The sequence below is a fragment of the Nycticebus coucang genome, chromosome 21 (assembly GCF_027406575.1).
Source record: "Nycticebus coucang isolate mNycCou1 chromosome 21, mNycCou1.pri, whole genome shotgun sequence".
Classification (NCBI taxonomy): Eukaryota; Metazoa; Chordata; class Mammalia; order Primates; family Lorisidae; genus Nycticebus; species Nycticebus coucang.
The window spans coordinates 17,396,901-17,421,358 of record NC_069800.1 but is presented as its reverse complement, the minus strand read 5'-3'; the positions used below and the strand labels follow the sequence as shown (position 1 = coordinate 17,421,358).

Below are 24,458 nucleotides of genomic sequence, written 5' to 3'. Positions count from 1 at the left end.
ATGTCCTGAAGGTTTATGCCTATTGTCGAAAGGGAAGGATTTCTTCTTTGTTAAGGCTGAATAACATTATATATAATATAGATGCACCTAGGTCACATTTTCTTTATCCATCCATCTATGGATGGACACTTAGGTTGTTTCCCATACTTGGCTATCGTGAATAATGCTGCAGTGAACATGGAGTGTGATTGTCATGATAGTGATTTTATTTCCTTTGGATTTACACCCAGAAGTAGGATTGCTGGATCATATGGTAGTACTATTTTTATTTTTTTGAGAAATTTCTGTACTATTTTCCATAATGGCTGTACCAATTTACATTCTCACCAACAATATCTAAGGGCTGACTTTTCTCTACATCCTTGCCAATACTTGTTATCTTTTACATTTTTGATAATAGCCATCCTAACATTTATGAGGTGATATCTCATTATAATTTTAATTTGCATTTCACTTTTCATGCACCTACCAGCCAATTTGTGTATCTTCTTCTTCTTCTTTTTTTTTTTTTGGTAAAGACAGAGTCTCACTTTATTGCCCTCGGTAGAGTGCTGTGGCATCACAGCTCACAGCAACCTCCAACTCCCAGGCTTAGGAGATTCTCTTGCCTCAGCTTCCCAAGGAGCTGGGACTACAAGCGCCCACCACAATGCCCGGCTATTTTGTTGTTGTTGTTGTTGTTGTTGTTGTTGCAATTTGGCGGGGGCCAGGTTTGAACCTACCACCCTCTGTATATGGGGCTCGCGCCCTACTCACTGAGCCACAGGTGCCACCCTCTTCTTTTTTTTTTTTTTTCAGGTTAATGTGAGGGTGCAAACAACCAAGTCACAATATTTGAGTTTTTTAGGTAGAGTCCCTCTGGTAGTTGTGTCAATTTGTGTATCTTCTTTGAAAAGGTGTCTATTCATGTTCTTTGCCCATTTTTTAATCAAGTTATTTGGTTTTTCTCTATTGAGTTACATGAATTCCTTCTACATATATTTTGAATATACCCTTACTGGATATACGATTTGCAAACATTTTCCCCCATTCCATATGTTGCTTTCTCATTTTGTGGATTGTCACAATAATTTTTAAAAGAGAAAACCATGCTGGCTTGTGTAGTGAGCATGCGTCATACTGATAGAAACTTTTTGCACTCCTTTATATTTAAGCAACTGAAAATTGCTTTCCCAAACTCCATGCCTTAAGGTGCAAGTATGTGACCCGGGTTTTATGACTGGGATAGACCCGTAGACTTCATTTAGAGATGTATGATATGAACCAGGAGGGGCCCTCAGCATCTGCTGGGGATGATGAACAGATGCCCAAAGTGGCTCTGTGCTGAGCAAGGGTGACAGTTACTAAGGCAGGTTGGCCAGAGACAGTGGTGACAGAGCCCCCACGGGAGCAGCCCTGTCTTTCATTGTCAATTCAGGCTGCTTTCTTTGAAGACCAAGTCGCTGGTCTCCTGAGATTCCATGTGCTACCTAGCATCCTTTAATAAATTCCTTTTCTGATTCAGCTAGCTAGGTTCTGTTGCCGCATCTTGGGTCATCAATTCTGTAATTGTCATTGTCCCAGGATAGCATTAAGACCATCAGCCGTTTCTGGATCAAGGACAAATTCTCATTATCCCTACCACGCTGTAATTCAAAATGAGAATAATACTAAACCACAAAATATCATCTTAAATCTCTTTCTTCTGTACTAATTTGCAAGGTTCTGGATAAACTTGCTGCAGCAGAATCTCTCTCTTTCTCTCTTCCTCCCCCTTTTGTGCTCCTGCTTTTCTGGTGCCTTAAATAATCTGCCTCAAGTCCTGCACAGTCCCAGATGATGACCAGGGTGGTCACATGTGGTTATGGGCTACGAGCACTTGACAGGTGGGCAGTCTGAATTGAGAAGTGCTGTAAATATACAGTACACACCAGATTTAATATAAAAAAGAATATAAAATATCTTTTTTTTTTTTTTTTAATTTGGCTGGGGCTGGGTTTGAACCCGCCACCTCCGGCATATGGGACCGGCGCCCTACCCGCTGAGCCACAGGCGCCGCCCCCGAATATAAAATATCTTAATAGTTTTGTATATTGACTTACATGTTGAAGTAATAGTATATTGAATATATCAGGTTAAATAAAATACATTATTAATATTAAAATGTATTTCTTTTTTACTTAAGAAAAATAATTTTTGGAGACAGGCTCTCTTTATGTTGCATTGGCTGGCGTGCAGCGGATAGTGACAGGTGTGGTCTTGGCACACTGTAGCCTCCATCTCCTAGGCTCAAGGAATCCTCAGCCTCCTGGGTAGCTAGCAGGGACTACCTGTATGCACCACTGTACCTGGATTTTTGTGTGAGTGTGTGGCTACTAGGACATTTAATATTACATCTGTGGTTCACACTGTTTCTATTGTACAGCGTAGTCTAGACTAGAAGTGATTGGCATGAAAAAGCTATACTGTTCCAGAAAGCTACTCTTGGGCACACCAAGATATTTCTGATCAGCATGTGATGGGGGGTGGGAGTGGGGGGGCAGGGAGGTGGTACTAGAGGCCAGTGCTTCAGCTTTGAAAACTGGCTCTGCCACTGACAAGTGGTTCTACCGTGGGGACATGGAAATACCATTTAAACACTCTGAGGTGCAGTGTCTTCATCCCTCAAATGGAACAATAACGTGTCCTCTACCTATCTCACAGGCTTACTAGGAGAATGGAGTGGGATCATAATTCTAACTGTGCTTGGAGGAAGCATTATCCTGCCTTTCAAATAACAATGTCCAACATTAATTGAGGGCTTTCAGTGACCTAGCCACGGGTCATGTGCTCTGGACGTATTGTTCACTGAGCAAACCTCTGTGGGAGAGAAATACCTTTTTATTCTCATTTCACAAGTGAGAAAACAGAAGCTTAGAAAGGTCGAGAGCCTCTGCTCTGAGCCCCTCCTTCGGGCTGCCCCAGCATGCTAAGAACTGGCAGTGTGTCTATCAGGGCTCCCAAACTGCCTGGGATGTGCCAGGTGGGGGACCCCATCCCCTGAGGTTACCTATTCTGTAAACACACTTGGAATTTTCCAAGAACAAGAGCTCAGTGTCTCCTCCAGGCTGAAAAGCTCTGCACCCCTCCCCCTCCACGTGTCTGGGGAAGGGTGGGAAAGGAAGAGTCTACCTGATGAGACACCTGGGGTTTCCACATGCCCTCTGGCATTCCTTTCCTCCTCTTGCAGAAGCTGAACTCTTTTTTTTTTTTTTTTTGTAGAGACAGAGTCTCACTTTATGGCCCTCTGGTAGAGTGCTATGGCATCACACAGCTCACAGCAACCTCTAACTCCTGGGCTTAAGCGATTCTCTTGCCTCAGCCTCCTGAGTAGCTGGGACTACAGGCGCCCGCCACAATGCCCTGCTATTTTTTGGTTGCAGTTCAGCTGGGGCTGGGTTTGAACCCGCCACCCTTGGTATATAGGGCCAGCGCCTTACCAACTGAGCCACAGGCACCGGCCAGAAGCTGAACTCTTATTTTCTCAGAAAGCGCTCCTTCCCCACTCTCAGCCCATGCAGTTCTAGACAGGCCAAACCTGCCCTCCTGTAGGAGGTGGGCATTCAACTCTGCTAATTACAGCCTTTTGCCAACTCAGCCATGCTGACTGTTTGAGGGCAGACATGAGACCCAAGCAGGATCAGCTCCATGAATTAGCTGTTGTGAAGACTCCCTTTGCTCTGAGGAGAGGATGTGATTCAAGCCTGGGGCAGGAAGCCACCACCTTTGCCACCGGCAGCTACCTGCGGATGACATCCACAGATGAAAGCAAAGCCAAGAGATGGAGAAAGGAGGACCAGGTCCTCAAGACAGAGCAGGACCCAGCTCTGCCTGAAGCAAAATTTACCTCTGGAGTGGTTGAATAACTTCTTCACTCTCTCTTCTCTCTTTCTCTTTATCCAGTTGGAATTGTGCTTTCTTACTTGGTCTGAACCAAATACCTATTATTATTTTTTAATTTTTTCTAACTTCCTTCCTTCCTTACATTTTTTGAGACAGAGTCTCACTTTGTTGCCCTCTATACAGTGCCTTGGCGTCACAGCTGACAGCAACCTCAACTCTTGGGCTCAAATAATTCTCTTGCCTCAGCCTCCCAAGTAGCTGGGACTACAGGCACCTGCCACAATGCCTGGCTATTTTTTAGAGACAAGGTCTTGCTCTGGCTCAGGCTGGTCTTTAACTCGTGAGCTCAGGCAATCCACCCACCTTGGGCTTCCAAGTGCTAGGATTACAGGTGTGAGCCACTACGCCCAGCCTATTTTTTCACATTTTCTAAGAGTAGAGCGTGAACAGTCCCCCACCACAAATTATATAGTTGAGTTTCCCACATTTGGGGAAATCGCAGGGCTCAGTGTGTGCAGAGTGCAATGAAAAACCCTCGCCCTGGGAAAACCACCTTTGTGATTACGGTATCTCCTCTGCCAGGTAAGTAAACTAAATACCTATTAAAATGATACTTGCTCACTTCTCTGCTGTCCCAGTGACTCATGGAAAAGACGGTGTGACCTTTTCCAATGAGCTACACACTGGTTCTCCAGAGGGCACAATGCACAATAACCTTTTTTAGTTTACTTCCTGAGGCAGGAGGTACAGTTCTGTAAATTAAGTATATACATATGAAACAACAAATCTCCACCATTTGGGATATGATGAAAACATACATGAAAACAAACAGCTTGGGAGTGAGTTGATTATCATCTTAATAATTATTTAAGATGCTTATAGGTGGGGGCGGCACCTGTGGCTCAAAGGAGTAGGGCGCCTGTCCCATATGCCGGAGGTGGCGGGTTCAAATGCAGCCCTGGCCTGAAACTGCCAAGAAAAAAAGAAGATGCTTATAGGTGTGTGAGAATCCAGATCCACAAACTCCTGGGTATAGATAATGTCACAAGATTGTATTTTCTTTCATTTGACTTGGCCACCTTCTGCCCCCTGCACTTAAGACCCTGTCCCCAGGAAGGACATGGGTGTCTTCACTGCTTTCTAGATCCTGAGCCTCTGTCCTTCTCTCTGGAGCAATCTGCCTTCTCTCCCACCATGATCCCATGTCTATTTCCCATGCTCTTCTCTCCACTCATGAATTTAGCGTTCTTTAAAGATGCAAGAAAACTGCCTTCAAAAGACCTTGCTCTCTCAAAATAGACCACTAAAGATAAGAAAGCAAGAAGGACCAGCTATCTGATTGGTACTGATGGAAGAAATATTACTTCTAGAACAAAACATAAATTAATATTGCAATAATTTTTCTGCCACAAGCTTTTCTCAACAATTAACACATCCTTGCTGCCTCTCAGTCATGCATGGCTGTCTGCCTGCTTGTCGGAAGGGTATTTCACGGTCTTTGGTGAGTGTTAACATGGAAGCCAGAATGAAAGAGTTGTTCTCTCTGCAAGTCTTTTGATCCGTCTGATTAAAAAAGGAGAAGGTTTTAGCTTGGTGCTAATAGGTCTTTAACACCTTCTTCACACCAGTTAACCTCCCTTTAAAGAGCAATGAGTATTTGACTAAAAATTTATTTATTTATTTATTTTGAGACAGAGTCTCACCCTGTCGCCCTCAGTAGAGTGCCGTCACAGCTCACAGCAACCTCCAACTCTTGGGCTTAAGACATTCTCTTGCCTCAGCCTCCCAAGTAGCTGGGGCTACAGGTGCCTGCTACAACGCCCGGCTATTTTTTGTTGCAGTTGTCATTGTTTAGCTGGCTCGGGCCGGGTTTGAATCCACCACCCTTGGTATATGTGACTGGCACCGTAACCACTGTGCTACGGGCACCAAGCCATTTGGCTAACATTTAATATCATTATTTGGTTGTTATATACCTATGTATTTTCAGCTTTCTTGCTATTCATGGCAAGTGATTTTGGCTTCCCGTTTTTTAGCAGCAATGGAAAATTTCCTTCTTCTTCTTTTTTTTTTTTTTGTTTGAGACTGTCTCACTCTGTTGCTCAGGCTAGTGCTAGGGCATCACACTAGCTCACAGCAACCTCAAACTTCTAGATTCAAGCAATCCTCCTTCCTAAGCCTACCAAATAACTGGGAATACAGGTGCCTGACACAATGCCCAGATAATTTTTCTATTTTTAGTAAAGACAGAGTCTTGATCTTGCTCAGGCTGGTCTCGAAGTCCTATACTCAATCAATCTTCCCGCTTCGGCCTCCCAAAGTGCTAGGGTTACAGGTACGAGCCACTGTGCCTGGCCTAAAATTTCCTCCTTAAGTACATGTATTTAGTGATGAGTTGAGTTTAAAATGAGTATTAAGCAGGTAATATGCATTAGGTTGTCTGAGGAGATGCCAGGAAGGGATGAAATGTGCAAGAAATATATCAGGGGGAATGTCTATGAGAGAAGTAGAGAGGGAGCTGGGTGAAGTTTCCAGAGTTGTCACACTGGGATGAAGGGTGGACCCCAGTCCAGCAAAGAGCAGGAAGGCACATTCAACAATGCCTGTCATCTGTCAGAGGATCCCATGATGGGCCTGCCGGGGTAGCCTATTCTTCTCAGCCACTAGCCGGAGCCATCCAGGGGGAACCTGGCCTCACCCCTACATGACAATGGACTTCAGAGTGCAGTGGGCTGAGGCCTCAGGTCTGTCATATTCTCTGCAGTCAGAGATGGGGGTGACACATTCTCATGTTCATGGTCATTTGTTACAGCAGGAAATGAATGCCTCATCCCTTCCTCTTCCTCCCCCTCTCTTATTTGGGAAGTTTTCTGCTTCTTGTTTTGATTTTTTTTTTTTTTCTTTGTGCAGTTTTTAGCCGGGGCAGGGCTTGAACCTGCCACCTCCGGTATATGGGGCCAATGCCCCACTCCTTGAGTCACAGGCGCTGCCCTGTTTTGATTATTTTAATCACCTTCTGTGGGTTGTTTTTCTTTCTAGCCGCCCCCCCCCACCCCTTACTTACTCAGCAAATGTAATTTGACTTGCTAACCAATGACCCTGAGGTGCCTGTTTTGGGGGGGAATTTTGTGATGATCTCTGAATGTTTCTTCTGTTTTGTTTTCTCCCTTCACAGCTTCCTTCACTTTTCCTATGTAGATCACATACTAAACAAAACTTTCCCCAAGCCTGTAACTCAAATCACATTCATTCCTCCAACCTGTGTGAGGTCATAGGGACCCAAAAGTTAAATAAATCTTTCTTCCTGGCCTCAAAGGGTTGTACTCTAGAAGGAGACAGAGAGGTACATTCAAAAGAGTCCAAGGTCAGATGCAGTGGCTCACACCTATAATCTCAGCATTTTGGGAGGCAGGAATTCGTGGTTACAGTGAGCTATGATAATGACACTGCACTTTAGCCTAGACCTCAGAGTGAGGCCCTGTCTCTAAAAAAATAAAACAAAATAAAATTTACAAAGAGCTCTAATATCTTCCAACTGCTTTGGTAAAGGCCTGTATCCTGCCAGGCACGGTGTCTCAGGCCTGTAATGTCTCAGGCCTATAATCCTAGCACTCTGGGAGGCCAAAATGAGAAGATTGCTTGAGGCCAGGAGTTCAACAACTGGCTGAGCAAGAGTGAGATCGGGAGACCCTGTCTGTACTAAAAATAGAAAAAAAATAGCTGGATGTTGTGGCAGGCGCCTGTAATCCTAGCTACTCAGGAGACTGAGGCAGGAGGACCCCGCGAGCTCAGGAGTGAGGTTGCAGTGAGCTAGGTTGATGCCATGGTGCTCTAATCTGGGCAACAGAGTAAGACTCTGTCTCAATAAGAACAACAAAAAAAAAGCCAGTATCCGTCTGGTATTGCTGTACAGAGGAGGTGGTTGTTAATTCTATTGTAGTGTGAAAGGTGAGGAAGTTTCTTTAGAAGAGATTATTTTTGAGGCCTAACATTCCAATCAGCAATGGCAACCATTGCTCAAACATTGTTGTATATCATTATGTACTGAGTACTGAGTAACGAGTTGCATACATAAATGTGGCTAACATAATGTGGCGAACAGATTTTTCCTGTTAAGTACCATTCCCCAGTTTTTTGTTTTTTTTTTTACAACAGAGCTCTATATTTATTTGGCATAGTAGCATAGTCAGTTCAATTCTCTCTCTGCCACCTCCCCTTTCAGCTATATGACATAGTTTTCTCCAATGAATCATAAGAAGAACTCTACTTGGATGTGATCCCTGGAGGTGTGGCAGCCACTTTGTGACTATGTGGTTGCCAACATGCAGATGAAAGCCCAGATGTCAATGTGAGCAGAGCAGAAAGGGAGAGGCTGGGCCTTTGAGGGCATCGTTGAACAGCTGAAACAATGTCTGCAACTGTACATTTTTATATTCCTCATAACAAGAAGGAAAAAGCCCTCCATTGTTTAAGCCAGTGCTCTTTCTTGCAGCCAAATGAATATCTAACACATTAAGATTTTGATACAGTCTGATCTAGAGGATGCTGAAGGAAGAAGAGAGAAAAAGAGCTTTCATAATAGATGGCAAGGTTTATTTCACAGCTGAATGACTTTGAGACTTTCTCCTTGGTACTTCACTGTCCTCTCTTTTTGAATCTTGGCAGATTCTACAGTTTTGACCAATAGAATATGCTGAAAGTTATGCCATGCCAGGTTCTGGGCTGTTAGAGATCAGAAATTTCAAATTCTTGTCTCTCTGAGGGTCCTCTCTGGGGGAAGCCAGAGGTCATGTAAGAAGTCCAAGTACGCTGAACGAAAGCTTAAGTGAACTATAGGGAGAGGCCTTATAGGGAGGGAGCAATGCCTGACCAGCTCTAGCTGCTCCAGCCACCCTAGTCTAGGGCAGGCATGTGAGTGACAATGAGTCCAGCCTGTGGCACCATTGGATTGTAACTTCAGGAGCCAAATCACAGCTGCCTAGATGACACCATTAACTCCAGAAACATAATAGCCTTCATTTGTGGTGACTTGTTACCTAGCAACAGACAGCCAGGACTGGTAGATACAATTATTATCATTACTTTGGAGATGGGGACATGGAGGCTCAGAGAGGTTCTCCCATAAGAACATCAAGCCATGATGTGGCCAGTCCAGATGTGAGTCCAGTTGTCTTGGTTTGGAGGGAGTTTGGAAAGGAAAATGTGCCAAGGGTGTTGAGGGTAGAAAAGTGTTCCCTGGCTGTAGAGGTCCTGGGGACCTCAGCCTAAACAGTTCTAGGGAAGGAACATGAGAAAACTCAAGACTCAGTGAGTGGAGTGTGAATGGAAGGTAAGGACATAAAAACACAGCAGATAATTCCTGCAGAAGGCTGGCTAGGAGAAGGAGGAAAGAGGCAGGCTCTCATCTGGAAAGAGTACATAGCGTAGGAAGTGTTATTTTTATTTAACCTTTTTATTATTATAAAACATTTCAAATATACACAAAGAATAGTGGAATGAAGCCCCACACACCCACCACCAGCTACAGTAATCATCAAATGGCGCCCTCCACCGGATTTATGTTGAAATACATTCCCTAATATATAACCAACCAACCTTCCTTCCTCCCTCCCTCCCTCCCTCCCTTCCCTTTCCCTCCCTTCCTTCTTTCTTCTTTTTTTTTTTTTCGAGTGTCGCCCTCCATAGAGTGCGTGGTGTCACAGCTCACAGCAACCTCCAACTCTTGGACTTAAGTGATTCTCTTGCCTCATCCTCCCAAGTAGCTGGGACTACAGGCACCTGCCACAATGCCCCACTATTATTTTGTTGCAGTTGTCATTGTTGTTAGCTGGTGGGTGCTGGGTTTGAACCCGCCAGCCTTGGTGCATGTGGCCCCACCATAACCACTGTGCTGCGGGCACCACGCCAACTAATACATAATTTCATGAGTTAATACTTCAGTGTGTATTCCTAACACACATAACCACAGTACTAATATTGTTAATGTGTGCCATAAATCTCTTTTAGGTTCTCCCTCCATTTCTATTTTTCCCTCACAGTTTATTTGTTGAGGAAAACAGGTTATTTATCTGGTGAGATTTCTCACAGTCTGGATTCTACTGATTCTCTACCTGTGGTGCTGGTTTATTCTATAGTCCCTTGTATTTTCCAAAACTGGTCGTTAGATCTAGAACCTCAATCAGACTCAGAGTTGACTTTTCGGTAAGGAAGCATCAGTAGTGTAGAGCATTCCAGTGGAAGACTCAGAATGCCTTGTCCCTCCTTTTGTGGTTTTAGCAGCCATTTATGACTATCGCCTATACCATTTATAGATTTATAGATTGCTGACACTCTGATTCTATCATTCCTTCTTCATTAGCTGAAATACTTACACAAAAAAAAACTTCTTCTCGTCAACAATTTAATCCCCAAGATAGAGTGTATAGGAAAGGTAAGATATATACTTTGTTCTGGAAGGGGGTTTTCCACATGAGACAGACCCCAAAGAACTTCACTAGGATTTTCCAGCCCAGCATTATAATCTTTCCTTCCCCAATACTCTCTTTTTGTCATCCTTGTCTAAAGAAACCTTACCCTGAAAAGCCTGTGTCACTTATTCTTTACAGGCCTGTCTCTGAGCTGGTGAGCACAGCTGGGAATACCCCAGGCCTGGCTGTTTTCCTGAACCTCCAGCACTCAGTGCCACACGGTGACTACTTCTAGGCTCTCTGAGAATGCACTATTGCCACCTTGTAACTAGTGAGACCAAGGAGCTCACTTGGTCATTTAAATATAAACAGTTTAATTTTAACTCTTTTAAATATAAACAGTTCCATGTGGTTGGTGGCTACCATATTAGCACTGATGATAGAACATTTCCATAATTACAGAAGGTTCTATTACTGTGGTGTAGGAAATCGGTCTTCCTGCTCCCCAAGACAACCAGTTCATAGTTTTGTCCCCACACCTCATCTCCCCATCATTTTCTCCACTCTCCATTCTTCCTTGACAATAAAAAATATAGATGCTCCTCTATTCCATTCTCCATTCTCTATTGAGTATACAGAAGCTTTCAGATAAAAGCTTCCACCATCTCCCATCTCTAATCCTTTAGACCCCCCACACTGGCCACTGTGGATGAAATGCCCATCTTCCCATTGGAAGGCAAAGCTTTCATGGTACTTCAAGTCCAGTTCTCCTTTGAATCATCAAAGACTTTGTTGCTTCACTTATCTCTTTCCCCTCTGTTTCAGACATGTCTTCTACTCAACTAGATCATTTCCATCAGTGAGCTAGTATGCTGTTATCCTTTCCCCCTCATAATACAATTTTATTTTTATTTATTTATATATATTTTTTGAGACAGAGCCTCAAGCTTTCACCCTGGGTAGAGTGTCGTGGCATCACAGCTCACAGCAACCTCCAACTCCTGGGTTCAAGTGATTCTCCTCTCTCTGCCTACCAAGTAGCTGGGGCTACAGGTGCCCACCACAACGCTTGGCTTTTTGTTTTTGGTTGCAGCTCTCATTGTTGTTTGGTGGGCCTGGACCCAGCCTGGATTCGAACCCGCCAGTTCAGGTGTATGTGGCTGGCGCCTTAGCCGCTTGAGCCACAGGTGCTGAGCCCATAATTCAGTTTTAAAGATAAATTTTAAACTTTTCACTTTATTTTAGATGTGTCTTTTTGTAAGTAGTTTGTAACTGAGTTTGAAGCAAGCTAAGACCCCTTGTCTTTTAAATGGGGGGGTTAAAACTTCAGCTCTTATTTAAAAAACAATTTTTTTTGAGACAGAATCTTATTTTGTCAGCCTCAGTAGAGGGCTGTAGCATCATAGCTCACAGCAACCTCCAACTCCTGGACTTAAGTTGGTTGGCTCTTGCCTCAGCCTCCCAAGTAGCTGGGGCTACAGGTACCCGCCACAAGGCCTGGCTATTTTTAGAGATGAGGTCTTGCTCTGGCTCAGGCTGGTCTCGAACTTGTGAGCTCAGGCAATCTACCAGCCTCGGCCTCCCAGAGAGCTAGGATTACAGGTGTGAGCCACTGCGCCCAGCTGAGTTCTGCCCTCTTGAGGCGTCAGGCCACAGGTATAGTGTGGAAGGGCAATGCAGGTGGAAGAAGCAACATCTCAGGCCACCTGCCTCTGACATCAGGGATCTCCACAGAGAGGGCAGGAGGAGAAAGAAGGCTAGACGCACAGGATGTATGACTCTTCCCCCCCTCCCGGGAGAAGGATAGACATAATCACTCTCCCCTCTCCCAGAGAAGGTGTGCAGGGACTTAACCTTTCTAGAGTAGGTGTGCAGGGACTTAACCTCCGGGCATAAAATAAGTCCTGAGGCAGCCTCGGGACTGTAAACGTCCCTTTAAGCCCTGAGCCCACTGAGTGGATATATTTCTTTTTTGCCTACTCAGCTGTTAGGGTAATACTCCTGCTCCATTCCAGGCTTGTGCTTTTGACTGGGGCTGATTCCACACCCCAATTGCAGAGGTATGACCTAGGCCTGGCCAAAGAGCCACAGACACAGGGATGGCTCAGGGATTAGCAGGTGCCCCATTGTAATCCAAGAAGAGCCAATTCCATGATTTGATAGAACTAAGAATGAATGAGTGGGCGGCGCCTGTGGCTCAGTTGGTAGGGCGCTGGCCCCATATGCCGAGGGTGGAGGGTTCAAGCCCAGCCCCGGCCAAACTGCAACCAAAAAAAAAAAAAAATAGCCGGGAGTTGTGGCGGGCGCCTGTAGTCCCAGCTACTCGGGAGGCTGAGGCAAGAGAATCGCTTAAGTTGGAGGTTGCTGTGAGCTGTGTGATGCCATGGCACTCTACCGAAGGTGATAAAGTGAGACTCATCTCTACAAAAAAAAAAAAAAAAAAAGAATGAATGAGTTATCTTTCAGCTGGGGTTAATAAACTGGTAAAATGTCAGCCTGAATCTGCTGCTGATTATTTTTGCCTCTGTATGAGGGAGTGGTGAGGAGGCAGCAACCACTGAAAAGGAAGCTGAATCGGGGTAAACAGGTAAACGAAGCCATTTTCTTTGATGTGGTGATTCAGGCACCTGACTACTTCCATTTTATGGCTCTGCCATCCCTAAGAGTAAGAGTTCTTTGCTTCCATCCGGCATAAGAACAAAAAGGAGGGGGTTGGCTGTCCATCCACTTTTAAAAATCCAGCTTAAAAGTGACACATATGATTTCTATTCTCATTATATTGCAAAGAATTAGTCATCAGGCCACGCATAGATTTAAGGAGGGCTGGGAAATGGGGTCCCTGTATGGGAAGCCACATTCATGATACAACTCCATTGTATGAAATTAGTAGCACAAATTTTTGGAGGACCACCAGTCATCTCTTATACATGCAAGGATAATAAGGGGATTGGAAAAGTGGCTGGAAAGGTTAGGTTAGGCAAGAGTTTGAAGATCCCTAAACATGCAAAAGAATTTAGACTTGATTCTAGTGGCAATTATAAAGCCATCAAAAGCTTTGAGCTAGAGGGTGGATGGTTGAATTTGCATTAGAATGGCAATTCTACCACAGTGAGAGAGGTTAAACATGGTTGGTATGGAGTAAATGTGGTGTCCCCTCCAAAATTCATGTGGAAACATAATCCCCATTGTTGCAGTATTATATTAAAAGGTGTGGCCTTTTGGAAAACGAGAGAGCTCCATTAGCATGAATGGATTAATGGCGAATAAAAAAGACTTCAGGAAGAACTCATCCCTCCTGCCTTTCTACCATCCACCATGTCAGGTTGCAGCATCAAGGTACCATCTTGGAAGCACAGAGCAACCCTCCCTAGACACCAATGCCTTGACCTTGGACTTCCCAGCCTCCAGATCAAAAAATAAATTTATGTTCCTCTTTATTTCTATTTTTATTTTTTTAGAGACAGAGTCTCATTTTATCACCCTCGGTAGAGTGCTATGACATCACAGCTCACAGAAACTTCCAACTCCTGGGTTTAGGCAATTCTTTTGCCTCAGACTCCCAAGTAGCTGGGACTACAGGTGCTGCCACAACGCCTGGCTACTTTTTTTGTTGCAGTTTGGCTGGGGCTGGGTTTGAACCCACCACTCTTGGTATATGGGGCCGGCACCCTACTCACTGAGCCACAGGCACCACCCAAAATTATGTTCTTTTAAAATTATCCAGTATGCCAGGTACAGTAGTTCATGCCTATAATCCTAGCACCCTGGGAGGCGGGGGGATTGCCTGAAGTCACAGGTTCGAGATCAGCCTGAGCCAGAGTGAGACCTCGTTTCTAAAAATAGACGGGCGCCTGTAGTCTCAGCTTCTTGGGAGGCTGAGGCAAGAGATTGCTTAAGCTCAAGAGTTGGAGGTTGCTGTGAGCTGTGTCACCATGGCACTCTACTGAGGGTGACAAAGTAAGACTTGTCTGCTCAGAGCCTGTAGTGCAGTGGTTATGGTGCCTGTAGCCGAGGCTGGTGGGGTTCAAGCTCTACCCAGGCCAACTAAATAACAACTACAACAGAAAATAGCCAGGCGTTGTGGCAAACACCTGTAGTCCTAGCTACTTGGGAGGCTGAGGCAAGAGAATACTTAAACCCAAGAGTTTAAGGTTGCTGTGAGCTGTGACACCACAGCATTCTACTGAGGGTGACATAGTGTGACTCTGTCTCAAAAAAAAAAAAAAGTAAGACTGTCTCAAAAAAATACAATAAAATATAATACAATAAAATAAAATTACCCATATGTGGCATTTTGTTACGGGGGCACAAATGCATTGAGACAAAGGTGCATTGGCTGCATCTAGCAGAGCTTTTCAGATTCTCCTGCTATCCGGACCCTAAACTGCTGGCTCCAGCTCAGTTGCTACTGTGCCTTTTGTTTTTATTGTCATCCCTTCTACTTTCCTTGGGTTTGATTTGCTGTTCTTTTTAGAGTTTCTTGAGATAGAAATCTTTCTTCTTTTTAATATATTCACCTAAGCTATACATTTCCCTCCAACTACTTCTTTAGCTATTATACATTCCACACATGGGATTATGTCACATCTTCTGATACAGTTTTCACTGGGATAAAAATCAAAATGTCAGCAGGCCTGCACCAGGGATCCTCAAACTTTTTCAACAGGGGGCCAGTTCGCTGTCCCTCAGACCGTTGGAAGGCCAGACTATAGTTAAAAAAAAACAACTATGAATAAATTCCTATGCACACTGCACATATATCCTATTTTGAAGTAAAAATACAAAACAGGAACAAATACCATCATACCACCTCATGTGGCCCACGGGCCGTAGTTTGAGGACTCCTGATAGGCTCTAAGGAAGAACCACATTCTATTTTTTTTCTTCTTTTTTTTTTTGTAGAGACAGAGTCTCACTTTATTGCCCTTGGTAGAGTGCCATGGTGTCACACAGCTCACAGCAACCTCCAACTCCTGGGCTTAGGTGATTCTCTTGCTTCAGTCTCCCGAGTAGCTGGGACTACAGGCGCCCGCCACAACGCCCGGCTATTTTTTGTTGCAGTTTGGCCGGGGCTGGGTTTGAACCCGCCACCCTTGGTATATGGGGCCAGTGCTCACTGAGCCACAGGCACCACTCAAGAACCCATATTCTTGTTTTTTCCAGACAAGGAAAAGCCTCTTCTAGAGGCTTCCCACTTTCCTTGGCCCAGGGCCCCCTTCCACCTTCAAAGCTAGCAATAGCAAGTTGAATTCTTCTCATATCCATCACTCTGATTTCCTCTTTTCCCTCCCTGTTCTTTTTATTTTTTTTATTTTTATTTATTTATTTATTTATTTATTTTTTATGAGACAGAGCCTCAAGCTCTCACCCTGGGTAGAGTGCCGTGGCATCAGAGCTCACAGCAACCTCTAACTCCTGGGCTCAAGTGATTCTCCTGCCTCTGCCTCCCAAGTAGCTGGGACTACAGGCACCCGCCACAACGCCCAGCTATTTTTTGGTTGCAGCTGTCATTGTTGTTTGGTGGCCTGGGCTGGATTCGAACCTGCCAGCTCAGGTGTATATGGCTGGAGCATTAGCTGCTTGAGCCACAGGCGCCACCTTCCCTCCCTGTTCTATTTTTAAGGCAGCAGTTCTCACCCTGTGAATCGCGACCCCTTTGGGGGTCGAATGACCCTTTCACAGGGGTCGCCTAAGACTATCCCGCATATCAGATATTTACATTACGATTCATAACAGTAGCAAAATTACAGTTATGAAGTAGCAACGAAAATAATTTTATGGTTGGGGGTCATCACAACATGAGGGACTGTATTAAAGGGTCGCGGCATTACGAAGGTTGAGAACACTGTTAAGGACTCTTGTAAATATTTATAGTAGGTCCACCTGGATATTACAGGATAATCTCCCTATTTTAAAATTAGTTGAGAAGCAACATTAATTCTATATGGAAACTTAACTCCTCTTTGCATGTAACATAACATCTTTACGGGTTCTGAAGATGAAGGTGTAGACTTCTTTGGGGAGGACATTATACCGCCCACTGCATCACCCTCCTGGAGATGGAGCATAACTCCCCACGCCTTGAGTGTGAACTGTGCAGTGAATTTCTTCCAAAGAGTACAGTATGGAAATGGGAAACAAAAGAATAACCTTTCAGTAGAGAAGCGTACAACACCTTCTCAGCCAGGTGATCGAGGTCAACATCAACAGTGATGAGTCCATTGATATTATGCACCCTATACAAAGTGATGAGAACGGCACTTTACAAAGTCTGTGGTCTTCTGTCCCCAAACCCATAAACTCAGTTTAAAATGAGAAAAACAAATGAATTCCGGCTGAAGAAATTACTATCAAATACCTAATCAGTACTCCTCAAAATTGTCAAGGTCATGAACAAGAAGGAAAGTCTGGGCAGCGCCTGTGGCTCAGTGAGTAGGGCACCGGCCCCATACACTGAGGGTGGTGGGTTCAAACCCAGCCCCGGACAAACTACAACCAAAAAATAGCCGGGCCTTGTGGCGGGCGCCTGTAGTCCCAGCTGCTTGGGAGGCTGAGGCAAGAGAATCACATAAGCCCAAGAGGTGGAGGTTGCCGTGAGCCGTGTCACGCCACGGCACTCTACCGAGGGCGGTAAAGTGAGACTCTGTCTCTACAAAAAAAAAAAAAAAAAAAGAAGGAAAGTCTGAGAAGCCATATCAGCCAAGAGGAGCCTCAGGAGAAGAAACAACTAAATGTAATGTGGTATCCTGGGGGGATTCTGGAGGAGAAAGACATTAAGAAAAGACAGAGGAAATCTGGATAAGATGTGGACTTCAGTTAATAATACATACCCATATTGGTTCATACTAATGAAGATACTGATAATAGGAGAAATTAGGCAGAGGATTTATGAAACCTCTCTGTACTATCTCCACAGTCTTTCTGTAAATTTAACATTGTTCTAAAAAATAACATTTTTGGCTGGGCAAGGTGGCTCATGCCTATAATCCTGGCACTCTGGGAGGCCAAGGCAGATGGATTGCCTGAGCTCACAAGTTCGAGACCAGCCTGAGCCAGAGTGAGACCTCATCTCTAAAAATAGCCGGGCATTGTGGCGGATACCTGTAGTCTCAGCTACTTGGGAGGCAGAGGCAAGAGCCAACCAACTTAAGCCCAGGAGTTGGAGGTTGCTGTGAGCTATGATGCTATAACACTCTACCGAGGGTGACAAAGTGAGATTCTGTCTCAAAAAAAATTGTTTTTTAAATAAGAACTGAAGTTTTAACCCCCCATTTAAAAGACAAGGGGTTTTAGCTTGGTTCAAACTCAGTTACAAACTCCTTACAAAAAGACATATCTAAAATAAAGTGAAAAGTTAAAAAAGTATCTTTTAAAAATGAATGATGAGGAGAAAGGGAAGATGAAGAGAAATTTGTTAAGGGTACAAAAATACAGTTAGGGGTGGTGCCTGTGGCTCAGTGAGTATGGCACTGGCCCCATATACTGAGGGTGGCGGGTTCAAACCCGGCCCCAGCCAAACTGCAACAAAAAAATAGTTGGGTGTTGTGGCGGGCGCCTGTAGTCGCAGCTGCTCAGGAGGCTGAGGCAAGAGAATCGCCTAAGCCCAGGAGTTGGAGGTTGCTGTGAGCAGTGTGATACCACGGCACTCTACAGAGGGCAATAAAGTGAGACTCTGTCTCAAAAAAATAAAAATAAAAAAAGATTCTGAAGGAAAGAAATTAGAAAAGCCAGACACCAAGAACCAAGGAAGGAAACCATAATAAACTTTAAAAAATAAAATACTTCTTCTTTTTTTTTTTTTTTTTCAGACAAAGCCTCAAGCTGTGGCCCTGGGTAGGGTGCTGTGGTATCACAGCTCACAGCAACCTCCAACTCCTGGGCTCAAGTGATTCTCCTGTCTCTGCCTCCCAAGTAGCTAGGACTACATGCGCCTGCTACAACACCCGGCTATTTTTTGGTTGCAGCCATCATTGTTGTTTGGCGGCCGGGCTGGCTTCGAACCCACCAGCTCAGGTTTATGTGGCTAGCGCCTTAGCCGCTTGAGCCACAGGCACCGAGCCAAAAATAAAATATTTCTTTTACCATGTTGTAGTTGGGCTCTAAAATAAAAAGGAAAAAATACTTTAAAAAACTATGGTTAATGAACCAAGAAAAAGAAGGTCATGGTCAAAAGTTACAAAGATAACTAATTGAAGAATTCAAGAATAAAATAAAAGGAGAAAAAGGGGGGAGAAGTAGTGAATGTAAAGATGATTTATTGTCATATTCATGATAGAGAACTCATAGATATTGCCCATATTTTGGTACATCAACAAACAAGAGTTGCCACTACAGGCAACATCTGTGGGGGGTTGGGGAGGAGTAGCTCCCAACTGTTCCACCAGCAGTAACAGCTTGGAGTTCTGTTTAGATACTAGCCTTTCCCAACTCTGTTCCATATGGTTTGGGTGGAGTTGTTGCTGAATCGGCTTATCTGTTCCTGCCCAATGACTCAGCTTGAACAGAGAGCTTTAGCCTGTGGCCCAGGACTCTGTACCTGCAAAACTTTTCTTACTTCTGCAGGGACAGTACCTGTGAAATAAGGCATGTTTAATGTTAAGAAGCACTCTGAGTACTATTTTATTTCTATATTTATGAGCTTGATATTCTCTTTCATTTATCAGAAGAGGGAATGGTGTCTGGCTTGCCCAGGCCAGAGAAGGCCCCATTCCCTTCTATAGGAAAAGCCTCCCAGTGGATGAACTGCAGGAAGGGTATAGGACGTTTGTTGCCAGCATCTGGTGACATGCATATACGTCCCCTTGGCACCCACCCTTACACAGGGTGCTGCTTACGACAAACACCTCCAAATCCTCTGCCTAAACGCAGGTGTTTTTTCTGTCTCTGTCTTTCTCGCTCTCTCTAAGATCAAGCTAGGCTAGCAAATAGGACAAGTTGAAAGTCATGTTTAATGACAGACAAGGAATTAATGCATAAACACTGGGGCTTCCTTTCTCCTCTGCCAGCATAACTCTGAGGCATTCTCTGCAGCCGTAACAGGTTGGTTGCCCTGTACCTACCACAAGTCAATAGGCCAGGCCTCAGGTTGCAGCAGAGAAAGAGATTTTTTGTGTTTCTTTTTTTTTTTTCCGAGACAGAGTGTCACCCTGGGTAGGGTGCCATGGCATCATCATAGCTCACAGCGATCCTCTTGTCTCAATTTTTCTATTTTTAGTAGAGACGGGGTCTTGCTCTTGCTCAGGCTGGTCTCGAACTCATCAGCTCAAGCAATCCACCCACCTTGGCCTCCCTGGGTACTAGGATTACAGGCGTGAGCCACCATGCCAGCCAGAGAAAGAGGTTTAATCCTAAAGCCGTGCATTGAGGAGGTGGGAGGAAACCTCTAATCGGCCTCCGGAGGAGTTTGAGGCTAGGGATTTTAATGAGTCTGGCCAGGGGGTGGGGATCCGTGATTGAAGAGTACAGAGCTGAGTCCTGCGATATGGAGATAAGGAAACTATTAATAAGTTCTCACACTGAATCGGTTCCTCCGTGGGGGTCTTCAAATTGGCAGGCACGGGCGGTGCCCGTGGCTCAGTGAGTAGGGCGCCGGCCCCATATACCGAGGGTGGCGGGTTCAAACCCAGCCCCGGCCAAACTGCAACAAAAAAATAGCCGGGCGTTGTGGCGGGCGCCTGTAGTCCCAGCTGCTCGGGAGGCTGAGGCAAGAGAATCGCCTAAGCCCAGGAGATGGAGGTTGCTGTGAGCCGCGTGTGACGCCACGGCACTCTACCAAGGGCAGTAAAGTGAGACTCTGTCTCTACAAAAAAAAAGAAACAAATTGGCAGGCACTGTTCTACTGGAGTCCAGGAGCTGAAAAATATCTTAACCAATTCCTAAACAAAAGCCTTATTATTCTAAAGTCAGAAGTCCTAACTGTCGGGATAATGGGGTGCAAAAGGTCAGTACCTAGGGCTATGCGACTTTCTGGGTTACAAGAGCCAAAGTGCAGCCTGATTAATGCTTGATTGTATTTCAGCAGAATTCTTGTCAGCCCTGTGGTCAGGTGCACCTCTACACTGTCCCGGGGTTTCCTGTGGACAAAACCCTGGATCACACACCCTTTCTCTACCGGCTCCTTTCTCCTTCTTATCTTGCTTCCCCACTCCCTTGTTCATCTCTTAAGTAAAATAAACTACTTGCAGTTGAACATTTGATTCGGGGTGAGATCCTGGAGGAACTTACAGGACAGCTGGGTTTTGCTTGCCTTGAAATGTCTCTTGGTCTCCTTCCCTCTACGTTCCCACAGTGGCTCCATCCCAGCCAAGCCTGAGCGCGTCAGGCAGACCTAGCCAATCAGCATCGCTCTTTCCCCAGTCACGGGGATTGGCTCAAGTCACGGGGATTGGCTCAAGGGCAGCCAATGAAATGTAAGGACGCTTTTGCGGGTGGAGAAGCCAGAGGTTCTTCTCACTGTGAGGCTGGGAGGATGGAGGCTGGGTTTGCTGCGTGGTCTTGCCAGCTTTACTGAAAACGGATCTGACAGAGATGTTGAGCGAGACAGCAGGCCCTGTGGGCTGGCTAGCGCCCCTGAATCAAACTGTGCTTCACGCCGGAATTATTCTTAGAGTTTTCAGTTAGATGAGCTAGGAAATTCCCTATTTAGTTTAAACCCAATTCCTAATGGATACAAGATGGGAGTGAAAACTGGGCCTTCCCCTTATGAGAAAAAAAGATGGTTGCATGCCTTGGCTTTATGCCAAAGCAGTTGCATTCAGATAGACATGGTGGGAATTGATCTCTCTTTACACTGGAGAGAAAACCCACGTGGGCCTCTCACCCCCAGTCTGGGGATCAGGCTTTGGGAAGAACGGATGGCCAGGATGTTCAGCTGGGGCTTCCTATAGGAACTCGGAAGCAAGATCTTACAGTCCCAGATGGACACTTTGTACTCTAAACCCAAGTAGGATTAACAATCAGCAGATCCCTGCTTTTTTTTCTGGGAAAATCTGAGCCCCAAACAGACAAATCAGAATTTACGTGAAAACAGAGTCTTGCCTCCTGAAAGTGACTTTGGGGAAACGGGAACCTTTCCCCTATTCCACAAAGACCTATCCATCCATTGGCCCATGTCAATAGTAGGACACAGTACTCCCCTCCCAACTAAGTATCCCTAAAGTTACGATGCTAATGCTTCTGCATGAGATGGCTCTACTAGCTATTATCAGACTTTAATGCCTGAGTGACATGTATTACAGAATGGCACCGAAAGCAGAGCATGTAGGGGGTGTGAAGTAAGGAACCTAGAGAGAGGTCTCAGCCACAGAGGATAAAGGATTGTGCGCTGAGAACCCAAGTGTGCCTACAGTAGACTTTAAAACTGATAAGAGGGGAGAGGGGGATGCAGGGGACATTGTCTTTTTCAAAAAAAGGAAAATTGTTTTGCTAGACATTTGCTTATACTCTAAACATTTATCTGATTCTCTGAGTTTCACCTTAGACCAAAACTGACCTAGCCCGTGAATTTACTTCTATGCTACAATGGTGGAACTAGGTAGTTGCCAGGGAGACTGTACTGCCTGCAAAGTCAGAAATATTCACTCTCTGGCCCTTTACTGGAAAATGTTTCCTGATTCCTTGAAGCCAGTGGATCTCAAACTTCAGTGTGCACTGGAGGGCTTGTTAACAAATTACTGGGCCCCAACCCCAGGGCCTCTGATTTAGTTTGTCTGAGCTGGGACTCAAGAATAGTTGGGCCTTGAATGACATGGGTTGAACTGCATGGGTCCACTTAGAAGCATATATTTTTCAGCCTCTGCCACCCCTAAGATAGCAAAACAGCTTCTCTCCCTCCTCCTTAGCCTAGTCAATGGGAAGACAACCAGGATGAAGATGTTTATGACTACCCACTTGCACTTAATGCATAGGCATGTATTTTCTCTTCCTCATGATTTTCTTTCTTTTTTTTTTTTTTAGGGACAGAGTCTCATCTTGTTGCCCTAGGTAGAGTGCTGTGGTGTCACAGCTCAGAGCAACCTCCAGCTCTTGGGGTTAGACAATTCTCTTGCCTCAGCCTCCTGAGTAGCTGGGACTACAGGCACCCACCACAACGCCCGGCTATTTTTTTCTTGCAGTTTGGCCGGGGCCGGGTTTGAACCCCCCACCCTCAGTATATGGGGCCGGCGCCCTACTCACTGAGCCACAGGTGCCGCCCTGCTTCTGATTTTCTTTTCTTTTTTTTTTTTTTTTCACTTTGAGATTTATTTTTGTAACTTTTTTAAACAGAGAAAACAACACACTCCTTGGGGGAAAGGTGAGGGATTGAGAAGACAGGCCCTGGGTAAAAATTATTAGGACAGCACCTGGAGTTGATAGGCCTGCCTAGGTGAGAAACACAGGCACTGCCAGGCCAGCACAGGGGACAGCTACTGTCTGAGGCTCAGCAGACCAGTCCATGCACCACGCAAGGTTGCTATAGATCCAAGTCATAAAAATCTTCCAGCTCATCATGAAACAAGTCCCACTCATCTTCAGAGTCTGTCAGTTCATCGTCTCCACCTGCAGCCAAAAGCATAAGCAACATCTCGCCCAGCTCAAAGGTGACAACCTCTTCATCGTTGTCAAAGGACTGCTGTTCTCTCTTTCCTCAATGAGCTCCCAGAAGTGGTTCCTTCGCTGGGCCCGGTATCTGCTTAATGTTCCCACTTTCTGTCTCTGTGGCTCCTCTCTACGGCCATCAGGGTATGCATGCTTGTAAAAACAGTTCCCTCCAAATGGGCAGCTCCCACGTCCTTCATCAAAATACCTGCACGCCTTGTTGCTCGTTGCCTCCTTGTATTTCTGAATGAGCTTCTGCTCCTCGTCTTTCTCCTCCACCCAGTACTCACTCGGAATGACAAAGTTAGATGTGATCCGACGTTCTGGGCAGGAGTTTATGATCTTGCTCTCAAATTGCTTAGCACTCCTCCACTTACGAATGCACTGGAGACAGTAGGTGTGGTTGCAGTTAGAGAGGATCCCGAAGCGGCGCTCACTGGGGTTGGCTTTCTCGTACACCACCTCCATGCAGATCCCACACACCATGTCCTTGCTGCGCTGCACAGCAAACGAGAGCTCCATGTCCTTCTCATGGGCCTAGTGCAAGATTTTATGTGTTGCGATCTCTGGGCAGCATCCATTGGATGTAGGACCTGCAGCCCACACATATCACATGAGTCCCCGTGGAGATATACACAGTTGTCCCCATATCGGCACTCGCCCATGGCAGCATAGGGGCAAAGCTGCTTCTTTGTTTCCATGGCGGTTTGTTCTTTCTCTGATTCTTCCCTGGTTACCGAGCCCTGCAGGGGTGCTTCAGTGCAGGAAGGCGCAGTACGCCCACAGTAGGGTTGTCCAGGAACAAACTCAATAGCATTCACCCAGTCCTCTGGACCAGCTCCTACACTTTTCAAGTTGGAATTTCTTGACTCAGCTTCACCGGTATTCATTTCAACAAGTGGTCCAACTGCTGAAGAGAGACTCGAGGAAGCAGCAACAGATGATTTTGCAGTTAGGTCTGTAGCAGTTGCTTCTTCCTGTTTCAATGGCTTGCTATGTTCATATCTGCAGCGGTCTCCATAAATACAGTACCCTCTCTGATAAATACTTGCACACTACACCATATGGACTGTCAGAGAGGTCATGAGAGTAGCGACAGTTATCTCCTTCTTTACAAACCCCATGCATAAAATACCTGCAGGTGACCTGTTTAGTCCAGCCGCTGCCCCTGCCACTGCCTCCTCCTCCTCCTCCCGCCCCCGGGGACCCGGCGGTGACTGTGGGGAGAGGGGCGGGAGAGGCCGCTGCCACCAGCGCCGCTGCCGCTCCTGCTCCTGATGTTGTGGCTTTATGATTTTCTTAATAACCTCTTCTTTTCTCTTGCTTACTGTATTGTAAGAGTACAGTATATAATATATATAGCACACGAAATATGTGTTAATCAATTGTTTATATTATCCGTGAGGCTTCTAGTCACCAGTAAGCTATTAGTAGTTAAGTTTTAGGGGAGTCAAAACTTAACATATAGATTTTCTATATGGCCAATATTAGAGGCCTGAAAACATAGCCCTTGGTAGGGCAGCCAGCCATACCAGCAAGGTGGAAAATAGATCTGAGAGAGGACAGCTAGCAGGCTCAGAGCACTCTAACATTTTCCAGTAACTTAACAAAGGC

At 45.3% G+C, this 24,458-nt stretch overlaps 1 non-coding gene and 1 pseudogene across 1 annotated transcript; both read right to left on the bottom strand.

The window, feature by feature from the left end:
- Positions 1-4,291: 4,291 nt before the first annotated feature.
- Positions 4,292-4,451, bottom strand: LOC128574371 (U1 spliceosomal RNA). The gene has a single exon (XR_008376742.1). It is a non-coding gene; the product is annotated as a U1 spliceosomal RNA (small nuclear RNA).
- An 18,109-nt stretch (positions 4,452-22,560) lies between these two features.
- LOC128573837 (E3 ubiquitin-protein ligase makorin-1-like) lies at positions 22,561-24,122 on the bottom strand (annotated as a pseudogene).
- Between the last annotated feature and the right edge of the window lie 336 nt (positions 24,123-24,458).